General features: G+C 40.4%; 1 pseudogene; it reads right to left on the bottom strand.

Annotated features, from left to right (window-relative positions):
• The window catches only part of LOC149172413 (uncharacterized), a 54334-nt pseudogene extending 27754 nt beyond the window's left edge, over window positions 1-26580 (bottom strand).
• Between the last annotated feature and the right edge of the window lie 277 nt (window positions 26581-26857).

Here is a 26857-nt window from a genome sequence, read left to right as displayed (position 1 = left end):
GGGGTCGAGCTCATCATCCTAGGAGCTGTTTCAACCAATTCTAAACTGAGCACTACAATCTAGGCAATCAAAACAACTTGCCTCTATAAGCTAGGAAACCAATTCATTCATTAAATTTTTGACTTTTTATGAATGAATCTTCTAGAAGAGATAAATAAGTGCCATGACATCATAAAATTACATCAATTACATCAAGGAGGATGAAAAACCACTCCAAAAAGTCAAAACTAGTCAAATCTGCATTTTGCTAAGCTGTAGGTGAAAATCTGGCAAACTTCCCTGATGCGTAGCGCCCCAATCCTCAACGCGTAGCGCGCCTTTGAGCAAAATTTTGAGGCACTTTCCGGCATCCAAATGAGGCAAAAGTAGGCTTGTTGGAAAGGTCTGGATGTCTACTTTCCAGCCCAAGTGGAATTTCTCAATTTGGTGGTCATTTTCCCCTCCAAAATTGCAATCTCCCAAGACTGCTCCCTGTGTGTCCAAAAAGTGGCAGAAAGTCATTTTTTGCATGTTTTTTGACCTTCTGAGGGCTCAAAACCTGATGAAATGTCTTGGTAATTGCTGAGCAAGTGTAATTTGTCATGAAAAATCCAAAAATGCTGAGTTTTTGAGGAATGGACTTGCCCATCTTCAGGGTAGCGCGCGGCGCGCTACGCGTTGAGAGCAAAAACCTGTGTGTGGCACAAAAAAGTCAAAATTGACCAAAATTGCTCAAAATTTCCTGAAATTTGAGCTGGAAGTGAATCATTGAGCACCATGCTCCTTCAAGGTAGCCTCAGCCAAAATATGAAGGGGATCGGGCCTTTTCCTCCGTTTTAGTGCCTTGGCCAACCGTCCTTTGAGCACCTTCATTCTTGCTTTACACACATGCATTCGAGCCCAATAGTGATTCTTCATGTGTCGGAGCATGTCTTTGTCCCTGTTTGCCTTTGCTATCAACCTCTCTAGATGTGTGTTCACCTGAATGAGCATAGAGCTTTGCTCCTTAGGTGTCAAATCACCGGGTCTCTTGCGAGCCAATTTCCGATCTTCTCGGATCCTCTGCAACTCATCAAGAGAGTGTTCATCCTCTAATTGCTTGTTGCGCTGCTCCAAATAAGTAATTGTCCAATTTTCCATCTCCAATTTTTGCTGCAACAAGTCATTTTCAGCTCTTAGCTGCTGGATGATCTCCTCTGACTCTAGGCTAGGAGAAATGATATCAAGGTCAACAACATCTATGCCTGGAACACCTGATGGCCCCTCATCAATCTTGGGCTGCTTGCCTCTCTCTGGTACCTGTGCTGCTGTCGAAAGCGAGGCCCCTTCCACCTGATGTGGAGATAACACTCGCTGTGCTGATGAAGAAGGCGAGACCCCTTCCACCTGATGTGGAGATAATACTCGCCGTGCAGATGCAAATAAGACCCTGTGGCCTCTCTGATATGTAACATAAGGAGGAGTGCTGACATGCTCGGGCTCTGGAATATCAAACTGATGTGAAGGCCCTCCCTCATCACGGACAACCTCAGGAGGTGGCTGTGGCACTATGAACAAGTCACGAGAAATGAAATCCTCCCATGGAATACCCTGTTGTGCCAACTGATGCATGACCACAATCTTGATCAGTGCATAATGCTAGATGCTCTTGTGTTGCCGTGCTGGGCTCTTTCTTTGCACCAAGGGCACCATCCTCTCTATATTTCGGCACATGAAGAATGGAATGTTCATCATTCGTACCCGTGTGAAATGCATCAACAAACGGATATGGTACGAATACAAACGTGAAAATCTGCCCTCACAAGTGAAATAGCGAATGATGATCCTCATCAAAGGTGCATACTCGTCTCTTAAGAATCTGAAGGGAAAAACACTAGTTAGGTACCTCATATATGCAGGTTTGATATATGGATCATAATGAAATCTGTCCAACTGTTGGCGCTTGTTCCATTCTTCTCCAATATTGGGTATCCTTGTTGCTTGAGCAACAATCTCAGGTGACAATGTGAAGTCCACTCCTGCAAGATTCACATGCCCATTGTGCAAATGTAGGACAAACAAGCGAGCCAATTCCTTGTGGTGTTGAATTTGGGAGATTCTCTCACAATATTCATAGCATGATAGATATCAGAAACATGACACTGCAAGTGGACAAGCTTGTAGATAAGCCAAAGAGGTGGGTTCCTCCCTGACATGCTGACCACCCTTACCACCCCTGTGATGCCTCCTTGGCACCTCTACCTCTGGTGTTGATTCACGATCATCACTTTGCTCATAATCTGTTTCGGTCTCTGACATGGTTTTGGAGGCAAGTGACTGAAAAATAATGCTGACTGTGCACCCAATGAACTGCTGTTTTGACTTGTTTAAATGTTGTTACCAAGGGGACAAACACACATGGGAAATGTTAGGGAAAAGGGAAAATTGAGGGGATTAGGGAAAACAAATGTGAAAGGAAATTTTAGGAAAGGAACATGGAACATATACAATCATAATTTGTAGGATTGTAAATGGGAAGTGGGGTTTAGGAAATTTACATAGGATTTTAGGAATTAGTAGGGTTTGGGGATTTTAATGATTTTTAGTAGGGAAATTATATGATTTGCATGGAAAATGTCAAGGAAAATGGTGAGGAAAATATGGGGAAAGAGGAATGGGAAAATGGGTAACCTTGGGCAGCAAATTTCAATGAAACCCTAGCACATTTGCATTTTTAAAATTTGATACAGCAAGATAGGGTTTTCACTTCATATTAGCATGGCATTTTTTGCATTTTCATTACTCATTCATCTTAGCCAAACCAAAAATCACCATGATTAGAGGCCTACCTGAAAAGATTTGGAGAGAGAAGCAGTTTTGATGGCTTGCTGGCGATTTCCTGAGCAAGAAACCCAACGCGTAGCGCACCCAGCCTGATGCGTAGCGCGCCTTCAACGCGTAGCGCCTGAGTTAAATTGAACTGGAAAATGCGCGCTGATGCGTAGCGCGCCTCCAACGCGTAGCGCGCCTCCTCTGATGCGTAGCGCGCTGCTGCAACTACTCAATTCGCCCAATGAACTTTGAAACCGTCTTGACAAGTATTCTCTTGGAGTGTTGAGAGGCAAATGAATTACCAATGAGGGATGGCATGCTTTTATAGGCTTCCTTTTAATTTTTTACTTGCACAAAACCCACTTTGTAATGTTTGAATGTTGACACTTTTTGCTTTAATTGGCTCTGACCTTTAATTTCATTTCTTTGAAAAATTGGTTGAAATGATGATTTCTTCTGAAATTTTTTGCAGGGATAGCTTCTGGGATGCTTTGGCAAAGGAGACCAAGGCTGCACTTCGACATTTGAAGAATTTGAAATTTTGAGAATTTTTACAAAAATGAGATAATGACCTTGTTTTCAAAAACAGAGTTTTTGAGAACAAGGTAAAAATTTAGCTGTACAATGATGAAAAATGTTTAATGAAGGACATCCCTCTAGCCTGCTGGTCCTTGATGATCTCTCAAGACAAAATTAGACTCAATCCTAGACCTAAAACCTAAAGACTTAAAGCAAAATGAATGACCCTTTGATGACTTTATTTATTTGAACAAACCTGAACCAACAGAGCCAAACAAGAGGGGAATAACGACATAAACTCCTTCCACCGAGATTATGGCATGCCTAACGGAATGCAACATGATCACACTGATGAGACACCTAACTATGAAATGCAAAGAGCTTTTGATCTCTGGTGGAGGGCTACTAGACCGACTCTAACATTGTCTCCAATGGGGATGGTAGCTCCTTGGAGGTGCCAAGAACCATAGACCTCTGGGAGAGAAGACCAGTGCTTTCAACCATTGGGTGATGGAGTCATTATTTACATATTTGACCTAAGCTTGGACAACTTTATTGACTGGACATCTGACTACAAATTGGACACAACTTTGACCCAAACTAACTCAACTTTAGACAGAAAATGGACTGATAAAAACACATGACAAACCTCACACCAACTAATCTTCATCTTCAGAATTATAGCCTTCACCACGGGCCCCAGACTGAGGATGAAAGATCAGCACACACATGCGATAAAACAGAAGTAAAATGGCATATACAATGATGGTGAGAAAAACAAAAATGCTCAGACATGGTACCTCTTCAGCAGTCGACCATTGATCGACCCTCCGGGATAATCATCTCCGTTCATTTCCTTGAGAAGAAAAGCATTTTGGCCACGATATGCTGCGATCTTATAGGGACCCTTCCATAAATTATCAAAATTTCCATGCTTCCCTTTGTCTTCATTCCGAGCATCCCACTTCAAAACCACATCATCTATTTGAAAGTCATCTGATTTTGCTTTCTTGTCATAAATCTTTTTTATGCGCTCTTGCAACTTGAGAGTATTGTGAAGAACCTCCTCCCGTGTCTGCTGTAAATGAATCATTTGATTAATCCGCCTCTGCATGGGATCTTCCTCACTATCAATTTCTTGAAGCAATTTGACCATCGGAATAGCAAGCGAAGTAGGAAACACTGCATCTACCCCGTAGACCAGCTCAAAAGGAGACATGCCAATTGACTTTTTATGACTTACCCTATCAGCCCATAGTGCATTCACTAACTTTTTATGCCAGCTCTTCTTATTGATTTCCAACAACTTTTTGATGATATTTACCAAGGACTTATTTGAAGATTCTGCCAGCCCATTTCCTTGCGGATGCTAGGCAGTAGAATGCCCCAAGCTGATATTATACTTATAGCAAAAATCAACCATTCTCTTTGATTTAAATGCTGTTGCATTTTCTGTAATTAACTTACTTGGACAACCAAAACGTGACAGTATATTATTTTCAAGGAAAGAAATAATTACCACATCTGTGGCCTGCCGGGTGGGAATGGCTTCAATCCATTTTGTGAAGTAATCTGTGGCTGTCAATATCCACCTATGCTGTCCTGACGATGCCGGATGAATCTCACCGATAAAATCCAAGCCCCACTGCTGAAATGGTGCGCTGACTTCAATTGTATTGAGAGGCAATGGCTACAATTTCTGTTTTCCCTGGAAAATCTGGCACTCATGACAACTTTTAACAACTTTATATACATCTGAAAACAATGAAGGCCAATAAAAACCTGCTCTTAGGATCTTGTTTGCTGTAGTCTTCCAAAACAAATGACCCCCACAGTCACCTTTATGAAAATCTTCCACCACTGTTTTGGCTTCCTCCTCAACCAAACAATTCAGCAATATTCCACCGGGGTCTTTCCAATATAGTGCAGATTTAAGGATGCAAAACTTGGCTGCTTTCAACTTCAATGTCCTACTTTTATTTCGAGGCATCCCGGGAGGTGAAGACAAATTTTGAAGTACATATACAATATCAGCATACCAAGGAGAAGAAACAAAGATGTCAGATACCTTTTGTGCTGAATTCTCCTCATCTTCATCGGACATGGCAGCCATCAAATTGATGTCTAGGACATGTAGATTTGTTTCAGCCATCAACTTGGCAAGACCTTGCCCTTTGATCAACTTAGTGGGTTTAATCTCCACATCATACTCTAATAATGCAGCAATCCACTTTCCCCGCCTTCCTTCCGGTTCTGTCTGTACCAACACATCCTTTACTGCCACGTTAGGAACATAAGCTATAATGTGGGAATGCAATACATATACACGGAAATCCTTCAGGGCCTTCACAAGTGCAAGTGCTTGTTTTTCAATGATGTTATACTTTAATGCTCCATCTCTAATAATACGGCTGAAAAAAGCAATAGGCTTCTCAACTCCATCTCTCTTTTGCATTAGTACAGCTGCCAATGTGTGCTCAGAAGCAAATGAAAACAAAATAAAATCTTGTGTGTAATCCGGACTGATTAGAGTAGGGGTTGAAGATAAAACCAACTTTACCAAATTGAAATATTTTACCGCCTCTTCAGTCCACTTTAGCTGGCTGTCCTTTTTCAGCATGTTTGTGATTTCTCTAAGATGCTCAGAAAGATTCGGAATGAAGCGACGCAGAAAATTCAGCTTACCATTAAAGGACTGTATTTCTTTTTTGTTCTGGGGCTGCTCAAGTTGCTGAATAGCTTCAACACGTGCAGGATCTATACGGATGCCATCTTTGGAAATGATGTGACCCAAGAGCTTGCCTTCACTCATGGCGAAAAGACTTTTCTTTGGATTCAACGAAATACCATATTTTCTGCACTTTTGAAAAACAATTTGCAAGTGATATAAATGTTCTTCATCGGATTTTGAAAATACAATCAAATCGTCAAGGTAAACAACTAAAAAGACATCTTTCTCATTGGCAAAGGCCATGTCCATCGCACGCTGAAAAGTGGCACCTGCGTTTTTCAAGCCAAATGACATTTTTGCATAATGAAATGTACCCCATGGAGTAGTGAATGCGGTTTTATCACGATCATCTTCATGCACCAAAATCTGATTGTACCCGGAATAGCCATCAAGTAGCAACATCCTTGATGCTCCAACTACTCGCTGCAATATGTGATCCATTTTGGGCAGTGGATAATTGTCCTTTAAAGATACCTTATTCAAATTTCTGAAGTCAATGCATAAACGGATCTCACCGGTCTTCTTTCTTACGGGCACCAAATTTGATATCCTACAGAAAATCTGATAGGTACTATGATTCCAGACTTGTACAACCTATTCACTTCTTTTTCTATCAATGGCAGCAATTTAGGATTGATTCTCCTCAACTTTTGGCGGAAAGGCTTTTGATTTGGCTTTATAGAAATAGTATGCTGAATGATATTAGTATCATACGTTTTCAGATCTGAATAATCCCATGCAAAGACATTAGAAAATGAAGACAACAATCTGACATACTGCTTCTTTACCTTTGGTGACAATGACTTAGATAATTTTACCATCTTAGGATTCTCAACTGCTCCAATATTTACCTCCTCAACACCTTCCTTGGTTGGTCTCAATGTCGGCTTGCGGGCCACATTATCTTGATCAAACAACTCTTCCAAAGGAATCAATCCTTTAGGAATAAAATTATCCTTAAGTTGCAGCACATCCATTTGATTCACTTCATCAGGTTCTGTATCTATGGAGATGTCTTTAAACTCACCTTCAACTTGCAGAAATTTTTTAATTTCTTCATCATCCTGGAAGACTTGCCAACATCTTTGATTGTCCGGAACTGTAGGACGATGCTTCACATAAATCTCAAATTTGTTGCTGGAATTCATGGGAATCTTTAATTTACTCGCTGCCTTAGCCAATGCATCAACAACACCATTTTGTATGCGGGGCACACATGTCAAAGTATGCTCAGAAAACAATTTCAAAATATCTAGGACTACATTTCGATATGCTCTCATACGAGGATGCTTGGCCTGAAATTCACCTTTAACTTGCTTTATCACCAACTCGGAGTCGCCATAGACTGCAATCTTCTTTGCTTTCAGCTTTCGAAGAATTTTAAGGCCAACAATGAGAGCCTCATATTCCGCCTCATTATTTGAACAATCGAATGCTAGTTTATAAGAACATACTCTCACCTTGCTTGGAACTTTGTCTTGGGCAGAAAAGGGACTTCGAATCCACACACCAATACCAGCACCATCGTTGTCCACAGCGCCATCGAAATCCATGGTCCAAAGACCATCTTCATCTTCCTCCAAGTGCTGAAAATGTGTTGCCTCTGTTTTTTCTGCTTGCTGCCCATTAGCTTCAGCTTTTCGCTCCATGGCAGTTGGCGTTTCTTCTCTTTCCTTTTGCAAAACTTCTCGAAAATTTTCGGTAATCTCTGGTATATCTTCTGCTTGAACTAACTGACTATCTACCTCATTAAAATTATCAGCAAACAAAACAAACGATTCCAAATCTGTATGTACATAATTTACAGGATGATTTATTGGCTTTTCTTTGCTAGTTATCATGTATTTCATCTTTTGCTCCCGATATAACTTTCTCATTTGGCTTTTCTCTAGCTGAAGTGTACCTTTCAACTTAGCTCCCCAAGATCTTGAAAGCAACATACCAAACTGCGGAGGAATATCCGCCACAACCACATCCATCAAAACATTTTTAGCTGGAATTTGATCTAGGCTTACCACCAAGTCCTTGATCAAACCGATACATTTTACCCGGCTGGAATCAAATGAATACAGATCATGATATTTTCTTGTGATATCTAATCCCAGCCTTTCCATGATTGCTTTCGGCATCAAATTGTGCGAAGCACCCGAGTCAAACATAGCATTATGTAAAATATACTCGTGCAACCTCAAACTGATATAGAAGGGAGGAACATCATTTTCAGGAGACTCACCATTCAAAGCAGGCCCAAAAATTAATTCCGGCTGATCATCTTCTACATTTACCGTGTCAAGCATTGGATCAAAATTCAGCATTTTGGAGATTTGGCCTCGGTAACTGCTGTTCTTCATGATTTCCGTCAAAGGAATGGACACTTTCAGCTTTGAAATTTCATTCTCCAAACTAAATGCTGAAACTTTTTCACCTTCTTTGGCCGGAACTTCTCTTCTTTCGATTTTATCCTTCATTATGCTTGGTGGCTGATTTACCTTATCCGCTGAAGATGATTGACTTACTGAGGGATCAATTATGTCTTTTCCTTTTGGCTGTGGGGAAGCTGAATCATTTTTTGCTGAAGTATCTTTCTTTCTCTGAATGGGATTTATGGGAACAGCCCGGTTTCTTAATTGTCTCTGCCGAGCGGACAAAGCATTGAGATATCCTCTTTGGTATTCCTCCGATTCTTCCTCAAGTGCTGCCTCATTTGATAAGATATAATTCTCATCCTGATGTATGATGGAATTTATCACAAATTATTCTTCTTCTGTAATATAGGTAGGCAGATCATGAGGAGTGAAAAAGTGATTTTCCTCTCCTATAGTATCACCTTCATCCTCGGATTCTTGGCTAACAAAATTCTGCTGAAGCGGAGGTTTTACTTGCTGCTGAACTACTGTTTCTTGTGCCCTTGTTTCACGCTGCTTGATTCTGTATTGTGGCTGCTGTGGACCTCGGAAATTAGGATTACGGATCTGCGGTTCCGGCTTGCTGAGATGAGTATTTTCAAGCAACGTAGCTACCTTGCGAAGGAGCTGATCTGATGTAGAAGCTTCTTCTTTGATTGTCACTCGCTTTTCGGCTTTCATCCTTGCTCTCTTATCATTCAAATTCGCTTCAACACTAACAACAATTTTCTGCATATCCTCCAAGGTATGCAGATCTCTATCTCGCAATGAATAAGCCATCTCCGGATCAAAACCATCCAGGAATTTGAGAAGTGCTGATTTTCTGGATGGCCTTAAATCATCTAGAATAGCATTGTAAACTGTGTTAAATTTGATAATGTAATCTTGGACCGACTCACCATGATTACGTTTGAGATTGTTGTACTCTGCATTGATCTGAAGTGGATCCTTTCTGATTTCCCATCAATCTAGAAATTGCTTCTGAAGTTCTTCCAATGTGGGTATGCTTCTAGCTGTCAAACCTCTGAACCATTTTCTTACTTCTCCATCAAATGTTTGTACAAACAAACACATAGTTACATCCTCTTCATCTATCTCATATAAATCAAAGAAAGTTGTCATCTTGTCTATATGCTGCTGAGCGGAAACACCCTGAGGAGTGCCATAAAACATGGAAATTTTACTCTGATAATCAGCTGGCATATCATGCAGATTTTGAGGAAGAGCAAGTGGAGCAAACCGGGCAACCATTGCTTTAGGTAGATTGGGTCTAGGAGTAGCAGGTGGAGTAAGTGTAGCTGTAGTATGAGGAGCTGTAGGAGTATGAGGAGTATTAGGAGGAGAAGTGGTATGGGATGTAGAAGGTGAACCAACTGTAGATTCAGGATAAGTGATTATAGGAGAAACAGAAATAAAAGGAGGATTGGTCTGCTCATGCGCCGTGATAGTGGATCCAATACGGACAGATATAGTTTCAACGAACTCAGCAAGATTAGTAGCGTGAATATCTGACTGGAGAGATCTTAGGATGAAATTTTCAACCAATTTATTATGTCTCTCGATTTCAAGAGCAGCAGCAAAATCAGGGTTGGGAACTAGAGAACCAAGTGCACTTTCAGATTTGGTTTTGAACAAGGACAACTCAAAACTCTCGTCAAAATCAATGTCTTCAAGATACTCAAAAATAGCTGGACATGAATGAGATTTGAATATGTGTTTAGAATCTGAAGCCAGTTTGGATATCGAGGAACAAATAACCGATCAACCTGTGAAAAATCTTAACTAATCATCCAAAAGTTCAGAGTTTACAAATGAACTGGGGTAAAATGCAATCGAAGTGGTTGTATTCACAAGCTCACGGAGATTGACTGAAGCAACGTTTATCTACTTCCGCTTATGCAAAGCAAAAGCGTTTCGAAGGCTACCTGGCATAACTTCAGGCTCCGTCTAAGACTTATGAAACCAACACATCAATCCACAAACAAGTTTGTTCTCCCCAGTATGGTCGCCAATATGTTAGCGCTTGAATTTGGCCTCAGGCTGAAAAAGACAAAATCCAAGGCAACATCAAACCACGCCTCGTAGCTAGCCCTACGGGGCAGGAGAGGGCTCTCTTCGGGTCTATCTCGACAAAAGATCTTCAAAGGGCGGAGATGACCAATAAGAACACTAATTTTAGGCTAGTAAACTGATTGAAAAGGTTTGATTTCAGATTTTTAGGGTTTTTGTGGAAAACAGGGGGAGAGCAATTTTGGGTGCGGGGATGGGACACAGCTTTTGCAGAGGTCTTTTTGGGGCAAGGAAGGAGATTGTCTTGATGCCTTTGATTTAAGGGAATGGATAGGAATGACCGGTGAGGAGCTAAAGAGAGCAAAAAACCATCGAGAGTTCTCTTTAGACAGAGGAAAACATAGATATTAAGCAAACTTAAAGGCAGAGCATATAAATTATGAATTCTACCTTAACACTTCATTTACTTAATGTGCAGAAAAGAGAAATAGGAAATTGATACACATAACAAATCTTACAAGTACATGAGAGAACACACCATCAACACAAATAACCACAAGAATCGCAAATAGTGCTGCAAAACCCTGGTCTTTCCTTTGCCAAAATTGCAGAGATACAAAGTGTAATACAATAGAAGCTAATCCCTCCAGAGTCCAACCATGAAAATGACTAAGAAAATACATAATATAGGCAAGCTAACACCTTTCCTTGCCTCTAGGAGTCAAGCTCATCATCCTAGGAGCTGTTTCAACCAATTCTAAACTGAGCACTACAATCTAGGCAATCAAAACAACTTGCCTCTATAAGCTAGGAAACCAATTCATTCATTAAATTTTTGACTTTTTATGAATGAATCTTCTAGAAGAGATAAATAAGTGCCATGACATCATAAAATTACATCAATTACATCAAGGAGGATGAAAAACCACTCCAAAAAGTCAAAACTAGTCAAATCTGCGTTTTGTTGAGCTGTAGGTGAAAATCTGGCAAACTTCCCTGATGCGTAGCGCCCCAATCCTCAACGCGTAGCGCGCCTTTGAGCCAACTTTTGAGGCACTTCCCGGCATCCAAATGAGGCAAAAGTAGGCTTGTTGGAAAGGTCTGGATGTCTACTTTCCAGCCCAAGTGGAATTTCTCAATTTGGTGGTCATTTGCCCCTCAAAAATTGCAATCTCCCAAGACTGCTCCCTGTGTGTCCAAAAAGTGGCAGAAAGTCATTTTTTGCATGTTTTTTGACCTTCTGAGGGCTCAAAACCTGATGAAATGTCTTGGTAATTGCTGAGAAAGTGTAATTTGTCATGAAAAATCCAAAAATGCTAAGTTTTTGAGGAATGGACTTGCCCATCTTCAGGGTAGCTCGTGGCGCGCTACGCGTTGAGAGCAAAAACCTGTGTGTGGCACAAAAAAGTCAAAATTGACCAAAATTGCTCAAAATTTCCTGAAATTTGAGCTGGAAGTGCATCATTGAGCACCATGCTCCTTCAAGGTAGCCTAAGCCAAAGTATGAAGGGGATCGGGCCTTTTCCTCCGTTTTAGTGCCTTGGCCAACCGTCCTTTGAGCACCTTCATTCTTGCTTTACACACATGCATTCGAGCCCAATAGTGATTCTTCATGTGTCGGAGCATGTCTTTGTCCCTGTTTGCCTTTGCTATCAACCTCTCTAGATGTGTGTTCACCTGAATGAGCATAGAGCTTTGCTCCTTAGGTGTCAAATCACTGGGTCTCTTGCGAGCCAATTTCCGGTCTTCTGGGATCCTCCACAACTCATCAAGAGAGTGTTCATCCTCTAATTGCTTGTTGCGCTGCTCCAAATAAGTAATTGTCCAATTTTCCATCTCCAATTTTTGCTGCAACAAGTCATTTTCAGCTCTTAGCTGCTGGATGATCTCCTCTGACTCTAGGCTAGGAGAAATGATATCAAGGTCAACAACATCTATGCCTGGAACACCTGATGGCCCCTCATCAATCTTGGGCTGCTTGCCTCTCTCTGGTACCTGTGCTGCTGTCGAAAGCGAGGCCCCTTCCACCTGATGTGGAGATAACACTCGCTGTGCTGATGAAGAAGGTGAGACCCCTTCCACCTGATGTGGAGATAATACTCACCGTGCAGATGCAAAGAAGACCCTGTGGCCTCTCTGATATGTAACATAAGGAGGAGTGCTGACATGCTCGGGCTCTGGAATATCAAACTGATGTGAAGGCCCTCCCTCATCACGGACAACCTCAGGAGGTGGCTGTGGCACTGTGAACAAGTCATGAGAAATGAAATCCTCCCATGGAATACCCTGTTGTGCCAACTGATGCATGACCACAATCTTGATCAGTGCATAATGATAAATGCTCTTGTGTTGCTGTGCTGGGCTCTTTCTCTGCACCAAGGGAACCATCCTCTCTATATTTCGGCACATGAAGAATGGAATGTTCATCATTCGTACCCGTGTGAAATGCATCAACAAACGGATATGGTACGAATACAAACGAGAAAATCTGCCCTCACAAGTGAAATAGCGAATGATGATCCTCATCAAAGGTGCATACTCGTCTCTTAAGAATCTGAAGGGAAAAACACTAGTTAGGTACCTCATATATGCAGGTTTGATATATGGATCATAATGAAATCTGTCCAACTGCTGGCGCTTGTTCCATTCTTCTCCAATATTGGGTATCCCTATTGCTTGAGCAACAATCTCAGGTGACAATGTGAAGTCCACTCCTGCAAGATTCACATGTCCATTGTGCAAATGTAGGACAAACAAGCGGGCCAATTCCTTGTGGTGTTGAATTTGGGAGATTCTCTCACAATATTCATAGCATGATAGATATCGGAAACATGACACTGCAAGTGGACAAGCTTGTAGATAAGCCAAAGAGGTGGGTTCCTCCCTGACATGTTGACCACCCTTACCACCCCTGTGATGCCTCCTTGGAACCTCTACCTCTGGTGTTGATTCACGGTCATCACTTTGCTCATAATCTGTTTCGGTTTCTGACATGGTTTTGGAGGCAAGTGACTGAAAAATAATGCTGACTGTGCACCCAATGAACTGCTGTTTTGACTTGTTTAAATGCTGTTACCAAGGGGACAAACACACATGGGAAATGTTAGGGAAAAGGGAAAATTGAGGGGATTAGGGAAAACAAATGTGAAAGGAAATTTTAGGAAAGGAACATGGAACATATACAATCATAATTTGTAGGATTGTAAATGGGAAGTGGGGTTTAGGAAATTTACATAGGATTTTAGGAATTAGTAGGGTTTGGGGATTTTAATGATTTTTAGTAGGGAAATTATATGATTTGCATGGAAAATGTCAAGGAAAATGGTGAGGAAAATATGGGGAAAGAGGAATGGGAAAATGGGTAACCTTGGGCAGCAAATTTCAATGAAACCCTAGCACATTTGCATTTTTAAAATTTGATACAGCAAGATAGGGTTTTCACTTAGCCAAACCAAAAATCACCATGATTAGAGGCCTACCTGAAAAGATTTGGAGAGAGAAGCAGTTTTGATGGCTTGCTGGCGATTTCCTGAGCAAGAAACCCAACGCGTAGCGCACCCAGCCTGATGCGTAGCGCGCCTTCAACGTGCAGCGCCTGAGTTAATTTGAACTGGAAAATGCGCGCTGATGTGTAGCGCGCCTCCAACGCGTAGCGCGCCTCCTCTGATGCGTAGCGCGCTGCTGCAACTACTCAATTCGCCCAATGAACTTTGAAACCGTCTTGACAAGTATTCTCTTGGAGTGTTGAGAGGCAAATGAATTACCAATGAGGGATGGCATGCTTTTATAGGCTTCCTTTTAATTTTTTACTTGCCCAAAACCCACTTTGTAATGTTTGAATGTTGACACTTTTTGCTTTAATTGGCTCTGACCTTTAATTTCATTTCTTTGAAAAATTGGTTGAAATGATGATTTCTTCTGAAAATTTTTGCAAGGATAGCTTCTGGGATGCTTTGGCAAAGGAGACCAAGGTTGCACTTTGACATTTGAAGAATTTGAAATTTTGAGAATTTTTACAAAAATGAGATAATGACCTTGTTTTCAAAAACAGAGTTTTTGAGAACAAGGTAAAAATTTAGCTGTACAATGATGAGAAATGTTTAATGAAGGACATCCCTCTAGCCTGCTGGTCCTTGATGACCTCTCAAGACAAAATTAGACTCAACCCTAGACCTAAAACCTAAAGACTTAAAGCAAAATGAATGACCCTTTGAGGACTTTATTTATTTGAACAAACCTAAACCAGTAGAGCCAAACAAGAGGGGAATAACGACATAAACTCCTTCCACCGAGATTATGGCATGCCTAACGGAATGCAACATGATCACACTGATGAGACACCTAACTATGAAATGCAAAGAGCTTTTGATCTCTGGTGGAGGGCTACTAGACCGACTCTAACAGATTCCACTTGACCCATTTCCTTATTCTCCATCCATGTCTTCGGTCTTCATTCTCTTTCTCTTGAAACCATTCATGTAGTATATTCAACTCTTCTCTCATCACTGCAATACTTATCCTATGCTCTTCATGACTCATCTGAATTTTATTTGAACCTCTCCTAAGTTTCTCCATGTTCATTTTCACTAATCCTTCAAACTCAAATCAATAATCGAAATCCAATAAAAGAAAATATATACCTCAATCAAATTCTAAAACTGACTCCTCTTCTTTTCCCTTGCTTCCATTGCACCTTTGATTTTCCTTGTCATATGCTTTCTTGGTCTCTCGTAACAACATTCATGAGCTGCAACCAAAACCTCTGCAGTAACAAGTCCTTCCTGCTACATGATACCTCACTAAGCTTCTATCCTTTGAGCTTAGTCTTTCGGCATCTCTCTGGTTCTCTATTTTGGAACCAATTGAGCACTCCTTGCTCTATGCTGCTACAAATCTTTTCACCTTCCTCTGTTGCTACTCTGCACAAAAATTCTAAAGACTAATGATGACAAGTCTGCAATATAATCAAACTTCACGCAGAATCTTCTTCTGCTCTGATACCACTTTGATGCAGCGAAACTGCATCTTTACATAATTCACGAAATTTAAATTAATTAAACCCCTGTTTAATTAAACTATGAGACCTCGACCTCTTTAGCGGAACTCAAAACAAATTAAAATCATGTTCAAACCTTATCGCGTCCGAAAACTATGCTAACCATGACACATCTTCCGGAGCGATATCCATCGGATCGCGTCCATACATAATGAACAATTGTGATCAATCCAGAATTCAACTGGATTAAATCACAGTCCATAAGATATCGCATCCGAAATTTAAATTAAATCTCGTGCACTTTCCGACGCGATTACCGTCCTGTTATCACTGAAAATATTTCAAAGGAAAAGGGTAAGGTAAGGAAGAATTGGTCTTGGTCATTCTCGTGCTCCTTTCATGCATAAGAAGCACTTGGAAAACTCAGGGTCAGCATACATCAGAGTTCTTTGAAGGCTCAAGCAAGGCAAGTAAGGTAATCCTAAATTTTGATATAGACTACCTTTTGAAGTTTACCTTGAAGAATGGTGTCAAGTTATTTAGTTTTGAACAGCCTCATGTCATATGGAAGAGTCATTTCAAAGCAAAAGAAAGACTCAAGAAAGTTAAAGTTTGGTCTTAAACTGTGTTTTTGTAATTACACAGTAGTTTCGTAGCGCACTACGAAACTGCTGTAGGTGATGCCTAATGCACAGCAGTTTCGTAGCGCGCTACGAAACTGTTGTAGCTACATATTATCATTTAGTGGACCAATTTTGAGAGACAAAGGGGAATATTTTTGAAGATTGGCAGCTGAAAGGGATTACTTAAAAGGTATAAACATCAAGGAAGGGAAAAACAAGTAAAGAAGGACATTTATGAACTCCAAAATTTTATGTTATGAAAACAGCAGTCAACTTCCAAGGCGATTACCAAGCAATGGAAAACTCATCTCTGAAAAGTGAAAGAGGTTTTCATTCCTAAGATACTGAAATACAAAAACCTCTTCCACTTTCTTCAAATCCGTTATGATCTGGGAAAAAGGAATGACCAAACTTGCGCTACGAAACTGCTGTAGGTGCAGTTTTTCATAAGCATATTTCTCTTGTTTTACACCTGTTTTTCAAAGACACATTATGGGCGGTAGGAAAGGTGTTTCAAAAAACCAGGAGAGGTTTTTATTCAGCACGGATGTTTCTCAAAACCCTCCTTCAGTTTTTCCAAATACATTTTTTATGAGAAGATATGAGCTCTGTCCCAAGACCTATTTTTCAGCCAGAACAGAGCAAGGAACAGTCTCCTAGTTTCTAGGAACAGTAAAAGGATGAGTCATCAAGGGCCAATTGGAGGGTTATGAGCACTATCAAATTCGAATTCATGGAGTTATAGGTGTCAAAAGGAGTGTTTAATTCCTAGATAAGGTTGTTTTAATCATAATGAGGAGTTACACTCCTAATTGTTTTAGGTCTCTAGGACTGCTAGTTAGCTGTCATTTGCATTTAATAGTTAGTTTTAAGTGTCAATAGGTGTCAGGTCAGGTAGAATTTGAATTTTCCTCATCCTAGAGGAGGAATCTAAGTCATGTAAAGAGCTCTATATATAGGAGAAGATCTAATGTACAAAGGGTTGGAAATTTTCAGAGAAAGACTCATATTGTGCCATTGTAGAAGATTATGTTTTTATGAATGCAGACTTTGGCTTTACTTCTCAGGATTCAGAAGGAGTTCAATGGTGGCTTGTTTATGTTTGTCCTTATTTCCTTATGTGCAGTAGTATGAATGTATGATACTTAGAACTCATTGACATGCTCTAACTTCCTTCATACATTTATGGACTGTGTTTTCCTACATGTCTCTATGTGTTAACTTATATATTGAACTGTTGATGCCCTGACTTCCATGTTTAGCTGATACTGTTATCATACTAAGATTTTCCGAGTCCATAAGCCCAATGGATGTTTATTGATTGTGTTTCAACCACTTACACTTCTTCAATTGTTTAATAGAGTTAGCCATCTAATCATTAATCCTTTGAGAGAGCCCTCTCAGGTTGAGGAGGCTAAGCCTGAGCCAAAAGTAGGTTTGAAAGAGTTACACAAGGCCTTCCTAATCAGCAACCTATCAGGCCAAGGTTTTGTGATAACACGTCTGATCTGACCTCTTCAAACAGACGGTCACGATTAACTAAGATATTAACTCAATTTTATAGAATATCGCGTCCGATTTTGGGAATTAACGTCCGCACTTGTTGGCACGCGATGACCATTAGATCTGATGGATCTGTTTGGTCGGACGATTCAGATCTTCTTATAGTTTTCTAGTGAATTGGTCAGGTTTCCTCGTTCTGCCAAGTTTATTTAGTCTTTGTCTGCTTTCAATCAGCGATCAACAAATTAACGCCTTTGTTCAAGTGATCCTCAAACACCAAACTACACACACAATTTCCTGTATTTAACAGAGATTCAGACTACGATTTAAGGAATCAATGAAAGCAGATTACATAATAAAAGATCATGCAGAAACACGTTTTGAACACAAAACTCCTTTCGTTCATAAGAGTATTTACATATATATTCAGAACACCTCGTGCTCTGATCTATTCTCTCCACCACTTAGCTCTCTCTAACACTTGTCTAACACTATTTTTTCACTCTCCTCACAGACTTACATTTATATATTAATTACATAATTATGGATTATACTAAATCCATGATTTTCCCATAAGTTACTCAACTAATTCCTATTCAAGGATCTCGTAATCCCTAAGATCTCTACGAGATCTACACATATCAATTATCCTTGACATTCTCACATAGTTGAGAATATTTCACAACTGAAAACCTCACACATAGATTTCTCACTCAATCTATACAAGATTCCTATAAATAATTAAAAACATCACCCCCTAAATGAACCAAAATCAATAATATTCTGAGCAAGATGCTCCATTATCTTCCTTAGGTGCCCGTTGGGGGTAGATAAATCCAAATATCGAGCCCTAAGGCTGCAAGCACAGAAATATATCATATCCAATGGCCTGCTCTATTGGAAGGACCTGATAGGGTTATTGTTATTATTTCTAGTGGATGGTGAAACCCACAAGGTGATGGAAGATTTTCATGGAGGAGTCTGTGGAGGACACTTTAGCTGGGAGACCATGACACATAAAATTCTTAAGGCATGGTTATATTGGCCTTCACTTTTTGGGAATGTTCATTCCCAAGTCAGGTCGTGCCAGAAGTGCCAAGTATTTAGTGAGAGGCAAAAGTTTTCTCCTCTCCCCTTGATCCCAGTACATGTGGAGGAACCTTTTAGACAATGGGGACTAGACTTCATTGGAGAAATAAACCCACTGTACAGTGGCCAACACAAGTGGATACTGATAGCCACTGACTATTTAGCCAAGTGGGAAGAGGTCATCCCAGCCATAAATGCTACAGATGCACTGGTAATCAAATTCATGGAGGAGAACATATTGTCTCATTTTGGGTGCCCCTCCAAAATTATCATTGATACTGCCCAGGTCTTCAAATCTGCCAAGTTCACCAGCTTCTGCCATAAGTTCAATATCATCATCAAGCACTCCACTGCCTATTATCCTAAAGGTAATGGCTTGGATGAGTCCTCCAACAAGACTGTCGTAAGGGTGCTGAAAAAGATCATCGCTGAAAATCAGAGAAACTAGGACTCCCAACTAAAGTTTTCCCTATGGGCCAACTGGGTAACACCTAAATGATCCACGGTGAAATCACCTTTTGAGCTAGTAGACAGTAAGGCTGCAATTTTTCCCATCCAATTAGCAATGTCGGTGGCGAGATTACTACAAGAAGTAGAGGAAGATCCAAATGCCTTGACTAGAAGCATAAATCAGTTGGTTGAGCTTCACGAAAATAGAGAACAGGTTGGGACCACGCTGCCCAATTACCAATAGAAAATAAAATCTTTGTTCGACAAGAGGGCAAAGGACCAACCTCTTCAGCCAAGATATTTGGTTCTCAGGTGGGATGTCCGACAGGAAGACAAAGGAAAACATGGGAAATTTGATCTGCTATGGTTCGGCCCCTTAAGGAATTACATGGGAAATTTGATCACTATGGGCCATCCTTAAGGAATTGTAGGGGGGACAATAACCGATATAATGTGAAATCGTCGGGGAGGGCTGAAATTTTTAACAAAGGAATTCCATCAAAAAAAAGGTCATGCCACCCCCTTCTCACTCCTCCACGTGGCGAAATATGGTAAATATTGCATCCCGCAATCCCACAATATCGGTGGATTGACGGGGTTCTAAACTTAAAAGACTGGCGAATCACCAATTTTGTGATATAGTGTTAGATCACCAGGGGAGGCCGAGAATCGTTAACATAGGAATTTCACAAAAAAACCAAGGCCTGGCGACCCCCTTCTCTCTCCTCCACGTGGCGGTAAGACATATCAGCGATGGGAAATCCCGCAATCCCGCATTATTGGCAATCATCGGAATAGAGGGGATACCACTCCAAAACCTTGCGGGGTGCAATTCTGCATGTTGTGTAAAATCCTCGAGAAAGACTGAGATCATTTTACAAGGAAACCCATGCAAAAAACAGGGTCAGGCGAGCCATTTTCTCTCTCTTCCTGGGGGCCATGTGGCACAAGGTGATTGGTCCTTATGGTTAACATGGCAGTATGGAGGACAAGTGGCACTCGGTTTCGACGTTTTCAGGGATCTTATGGGATCGTTTCCAGGTGACATGTGTCACCACTCACAGGGTGACACGTGACAGTGATGACGTCAGCTCGGGATCGGCGATCACGCAAAGTGAAAGTTCATTCTCCTTCGATATCCCTCCCGACCTTCGACTGCGATTACGATAAGGAAAAAGGCCCCCATATGCGATAAGTTATTATAGCATGGTCTATAAAAATTTCGCATCTGGTATATCGGCCAATGTGGTATAAAGGGTTATCAAAGGCTTTTCTGATATTATGAACGAAAAAACCCCACACAGAGTAGCGGAAAGCCTTAGTGCACAAAGGGTTAAGCCCCTGGTTCCAGCCCCCGGTCATATGGATAAATTTACAAAATGGGAGCTAAAGTGAAAAGGGTTAAGGGAGGTCGGGTTTCATTTGTTTCACAACATTTTGTACAGCCAGAGGCAAGAATGAGCAAGTTCCCATGTATTTCCATCAAGAGAGACTCACTTGATACATAAAGGCGCTAATAGTGCAGGACATGGAGTTAAAGGGTGTGATTGGTTGGCAGCTGTGGTTTTAAGAAAAATATATGGTGCATTTAAACAACGAGACGAGCTAATTCAGAAGAAGCCTACTGTGACATAGATCGGGAAGTCGGCATCGAATGAAATAAAGGTAGAAATGACAGAGGTTGGTGAAGCAGTGGAGGAAGCCATACCGCAAGTAGAACACCTCCTGCAGCAAAGATGATCACAGGATGGACAAGGAGAATTTTTGTGTATTTTTTTTATCTAAGTATTTCTTATTTACTGTACTGTAATGTGCCTCCTTTCATGAGGCATTTAATTCTGTAATATTTTTTGGCCATAGAGCCATTTATGACTGAGACAACTAGGTGACGCAACAATTGAGTCTAGACTAGAGATATTTTGTTGTAATGAATGTTCTTGCTCCCCTCTCCAGATAAATATGGGAAAGAAAGACTTAACAAAGGTTCAGAAATTCTAAAGAAACACTACATGTTATTTTCAGACTATATGGCTTTACAATACAGATTTTCCAGAATATGAAGAGAAATGGTGATGATTCCCCCATAAATTATAACATTATGTTCTCTCTCTGTTAAAACCCATTTTGTTCATGTTTCTTCTCTGAATTCGTGTAATTACTGTTGTTATAAATATTTGAAAACTTTCTAACAGATTAATTTGTATAGACATTGTTAATGCTAGTGTCTTCATGGATTATTGAAATTATATCTCTAACATTTGCTCTTCATTAATCATAGCATACAACCTCTCTTCTTCCCATTATATATACTTCTGACTCAGATAAGTATAGGAATTCTTAAAGTTGCAAGCTCTATGTGTTATGCATATAATTCTTGATGTTGTAAGCTCCATATGATGACTTACTCCTCCTCCTCATCCTCTATCATTGCTCTGCAAAAGACTTTTAAATTGTAAGTCCTTGTACTCCTTAGACTCCACTGTTTTATACATATTTATGAGATTTATATATCAGAAGAAGTACCAAGAAATCCATGTTTTCTCCTTTAGAGGATGAACCAACCCATTATATATACATATAGAGTTACAGAGTTAAAGTTACTGGCGCAGATATCCAGACAACCAGCAAAGGTAGGTCAATTACTGCAGCCAAAACGATGGATAGAACTGACAATTGGATTGAGGATTTTGCAGAAACCAGGTGGAGTGTTACAGTTCGAATCTGTCGAGGACAGAGAGTGAGCAAGAGAGTGGGAATGTGTTAACATGAACATCATCGCACTGCCAACTCAAGTATTACACGATTTCCATCAAAATATTACAGATTAACTAAAGGAGCGAGAATAGCGCACTTTGTTGTCAAGCATTCAGGTGGAAAAGGACAGAGCTTCACTGAAGAAGGAGCCCTAACAATTGTTTAAAGAAAGAGATGAAGCATGCTAGCAACAGTAGCAGCTAGAAGAATAAGTTCACAAAAATAAAGTTTGAATATGAAGTGAATATTTCTGAGCTACAAATAAGGCTGCAGCCAGTCATGCCACCGAAGTATGTGAACAAAGGGAGAAGGATCTAAAAAATGTAGTGAAAGGCATCTCCGACACAGTGGCGGATTGTGGAAAGTTACTAGATAAGACTATGCAGATTTGAACCTCACTCCAAGAGGATCCAAACATTTGGAGGATTGAAGAGGAGCTACAAGTGAAGTAGAAGCAACAAGAAGAAATCTTAGAAATTGCAGAGACCCTTACAGTCTTTCTTAGGCTTGCCAGCATCATTGAAGGGAAGAATTTCCATAAAAAGATTGAAGATATTCGGAGCAAAGACCAGATTTTGACAAAGATGACACAACCATGGCAGGATGAGGTCATCTAGCTTTCGCAAGCAGTAGATGAAAGGCTCAGGGAGATACGACAGAGGGAGAAAGAAGTGTTGAAAAATACTATCGGACCAACCACAGATACATTATTGGAAGAATTTCATCGAGAGGAAACACAGGTAGTAGAAATATTCCAATAGTACAATATCATCTACAATGGCATTGCAACAAAGATCAAGGGCACTGCAGCTGAGTGACTCAGGACGAGTCACATGTGAGTGTTGGGGGCTTGTTGGGTGCGACCCAAATTGGTCCAATTTTGGTCAAAGACTCCACATTTTTAGGAGTAGAGTGCACGAAGTCCATGAACTTCTATTTACCGCATAGTGTCTAGGGGCATCGGGGTGGGTCAAAACCCCTCATTTTGTAACGGGTATTGGGGTTTTAGTTCATTATTTTGTTTAGTCCATGATATGTGGACCATGGTTTTTGTAACAATGTAATGTAGTTAAGGACATGTAATTCTTTGTCGAAGAAAATGATTAGATCACAACATAAAGAGAGCACAAGTGATTGAGTCTTTTGTTCAGGTCTAAGGAGAGGCTTCGTAGCTTAGTGCACGGAGGCCTTGGAAGAGTCTGCAACTGAGTGCACAGACCACCTGCAGCTGGGTGCGCAGGTCGAGAAGTTGTATGTACTTAAAGATCAATCTTAATAAAGAAGATGTTTTGGGGAATTCTTTTGTAGCTGTATCTTTTATTTGTGTTCTATCTATTTATGCGAAGTAATTGCAAATAATTGGTATGTTAGCGCAACTGTTATTGTTCTGTAATGTGTTTATATTAAACTGAATGTGACAAAATTTGTAATTAGAATACACTGCGCAGTAATGTTATGGATATTAGATGGAGAATTAAAGTACAAAAAAGTGAAGCTAAGAGCCGCTCCGTGCAATCCCTCAAGGTTGTTGAAACCTAGTTCTACAATCACCCATAGCCACCTCGGGTGAGATTTCGACCCACTTTCAAGTCGTTGCCGAAAGGGCTGGTGTCTAATGGTTTTGTTGGTGCGCAGAGGATCAGGTGCTCAAAACTAGGCTCAAAAATTAAAGAGTCATAATCTTGATAAACTTAGATTCATATCGAAGAGATCGTAATTCTGATTCTAATGGTGCAAACAACACTCAAATCCGAGCTCGTATGAAGAATTTAGAGCAAGTCAAAGTTCAGGTTTGACTTGGACAGATGGAAGGAAAATATGATGTTGCAAGGCCCTTCAAAGGATGGGGAGGCACCAAGTGGCAAGCCACCATTGGCCCCCGCATATCGCAAATCACATGTCCCAGGCAGATCATGTTAAAATTCAGCCCCAAAATAGCCAAGGTTGCAATGTGATGGATCGGAGATCGCAATCGCACTTCGCAAAAAGCAGAGCCCCACATTATATAACCTATCGGTTCTTCGCCGATTATGAAATGCGATAGGTTCCCCGAATGCGATGCGACTATAAGTTCCGGTTAATTGTTTCATTGGGTCCACCAGATCATAATCGCACATCGCCCCGCTGTGATCACAAACCATAAGACCATTGGTTTCCTTGTTGATTATGATTTGTGATAAGACAGTCTACCGACAAATTATGGCCCATTGCGGGGTGAAATTTTCGCCTAGTTAGCGCGTTTTTGGGGCTAATTTGTAGGATCAGGCCGAAAATGGGGCAATTTGTGGAGCAAAGTCATAACTTCTTCAGTTTTTCACCAAAAAAAGGGAGGCTAGATAACTACTATTTTTTAGTATTTTGGACTCATTGGAGCAGGTTGCAAAAGATTTTGAGCATTGTAAACACATATTTTTACACTTTTTATCATAATAGAGAAGCCCAAGCCATTGGAAGTTAGACCAAGGAGACGTAGCCAAGGAGGGGTGAACCCCTTTACCATGTGCTTTTTTTAATGTGTTTGTATTATGCTATGTACATGTTTATGTTGTTTTTCAGTTTCTTATTTAGGTTAAATTGCTCATAAAATTAACATAAAAACTCTTCATTACACTTGCAAAAATTCATGAATCCTTAAGCACAATGAAATTTTTTTGTTTAGAATATGCGGAGGATCTTAGCATTGCAATATAATATTCTAAATTAGATCAATTTGGTATCAGAGCACTAGGTTTGCTTTGTGAAAGAAAGATTTAACTGTTTGCAAGTTTATGTCATGCTTACAAGGTTAAAACTTAAAAGAGGTGAAGGAAAGGAAGTTGTGTTATCACAAAATCTGACCTTGATAGGATGCTGATCAAGCAAACTCTAAGTAACTCTTTCAAACCAATCTTTTGGTTGAGGCTTAGCCTCCTCAACCTGAGAGGGCTCTCTCACTAGGTTTAGGGTTTTTGATTAATGATTAGATGGCTAACTCTAGGAATAAAATGAATAAAGTATAACTCGTTGGCTGCTTGAAACTATGATTAGCAAACATCTATTGGGCTTGGAGCCAAAATAGTCTTCAACGAAACAACATGTCAACAAGATATGGAAGTCTAGGCACTTAGAGTTAAGGTTTATGAATAAAACAGTAACACAGTGAAACAACACAACTTACAAGCATGTGAAGGAAGTTAGAGCATTTTCCAATGAATTCTAAGTATCACAAACTCATACCGCTGCAAATAAGTAATTGAATAAAGCCATAAGGACATCAAACACATAAACTAATTGTGAGTCTTGAGTAATCCTATTGATCTCTGTATTAAGTATGAAAGAAAACAATTTTTACAATAACACAATCTTTCCTTACTAATGAAATTTCCAACCATGAGGAATTCAATTTTCAAGCTTAATATAGAACTTTACATCATTGGATACTATCGTCCAGCTTTGAAGGAATTCGAATTCCTAACTTAGACACCTATCTATTAAAAAACAAACTATTTAATTACAACTTGACAACAAGCTGTCTTTTAAGATTCCTAATACAAATAGGACTAAAATTCCTAAAACAAGTCTTCAACACCGTTATCTGAGTCTTTAATACACTGTTTAATCAGTTTCCATCCCTGTCCTCGAGTTTGGTGATGACCATGATGTTGTCGCAAAAACCTGCTACAAAATGCCTTAACCCTTTGTTCTTATCTTCAAACAGTTCTCTGTTGGTGTATAAGTGTCAAGCCTTAATGATTTTTTGAAACATTATTTTCCACCTGTGCAAAAAGGGAACTCAAGCATGTGGATGAAAACATGATTGTGCTTACGAAAATACTCTGTTTTCGTAGCACAATCTTCATTTTGTCTATGAAGTACTCCTTGAAGCTTTGCTACCTGCATCCCTGCCATCTAAGAGTTCACACATGAACCTTTATCCATTGAAAACTTCAAAACTTGGAACTGATCTAGCATTTCCTCCACAATGCATCTATAAGAGCCAAATGATCACCTTCAGCAGTTTCGTAGCGCGCTACGAAACTGTTGTGTGTGTTCTTTTCAACACGGCCTGCAAAAACTCAATGGTTTGGGAGCTTTTCAAAATTTTGAGAAGACTAATGTATTAACCCAAAATCAAAATGACATCCCTTCATAGATGTTCTTCTTTGCAGCTGCTCTTCCTTTCTATGCCAAAATTCTTTCTTTTTTTTTTTTCTAAGTAAAGGCTACTGCTATATTAAAAAAGAAAAATATGTACAAAGTTTAGATCTTGCGAGGAGGCCGAGGCCAGTCCTCAAACAGAAGAAGCTGGACTATACTGTCTATCTGCTTTAACCGAGTCATAAAACACAGTCCATAATAATGCTTCCTGGACATCAAATAACCTGGACTCAAACTGACAAAAGCACCATAGCTACTGGCAGGACAGAGCCATTTTACATCATTGACACTAAAACAAGAAGAGCATGCTGCTGAAGCCTGAAACTTGCAGCAGTAGCCAAACTGAGACCTAGGACTGAATTGGACACAAGGAAATAACACCATTTGTATTGACATGATTGCAAAAAGACAAAACAGTGCACCCGTAGGGAACTAGACTGTCTGGCTGGGCGAGGCCGCCTGCATTCCTTTGTCCGGGCTGGGCGAGTCGAGCCAGATGACCATCTCGTCCACGTCCTGAGGCAGCTCTCCCGGACCTGGCTGAGCACGAGCGCTGAAGACCTCCATTTCCATATTCGAATTTGGCGGCGGCAAAACCTCTTGCACAGAGGCGGCATGACCTGAAATTTCTTGAGTCGGAGCTTGCTAGACCAGGGCGTTCTGAGCTGGCACTTCCTCGTAACGGTGGGCTCTATAAACCAAACCGTTCATGTCGCCCAGAAGGATATCACTATCTTGAACACTAGCAGAGGCAGGGGAGTTAGAATTGGGCATTCCAGGCTCTTCCTCAGAGATGAAAACCGTGAAATTGACCACCACTTCTGGTCTGACTAGGCGGCTAGGAAACCTG

Source organism: Pinus tabuliformis, chromosome 4_2 (genome assembly GCF_031772625.1).
Source record: "Pinus tabuliformis cultivar Carrire ecotype Pingquan chromosome 4_2, CPIR1, whole genome shotgun sequence".
Classification (NCBI taxonomy): domain Eukaryota; kingdom Viridiplantae; phylum Streptophyta; class Pinopsida; order Pinales; family Pinaceae; genus Pinus; species Pinus tabuliformis.
The sequence above is the reverse complement of the archived record's forward strand: the minus strand, read 5'-3'. Positions and strand labels throughout refer to the sequence as shown.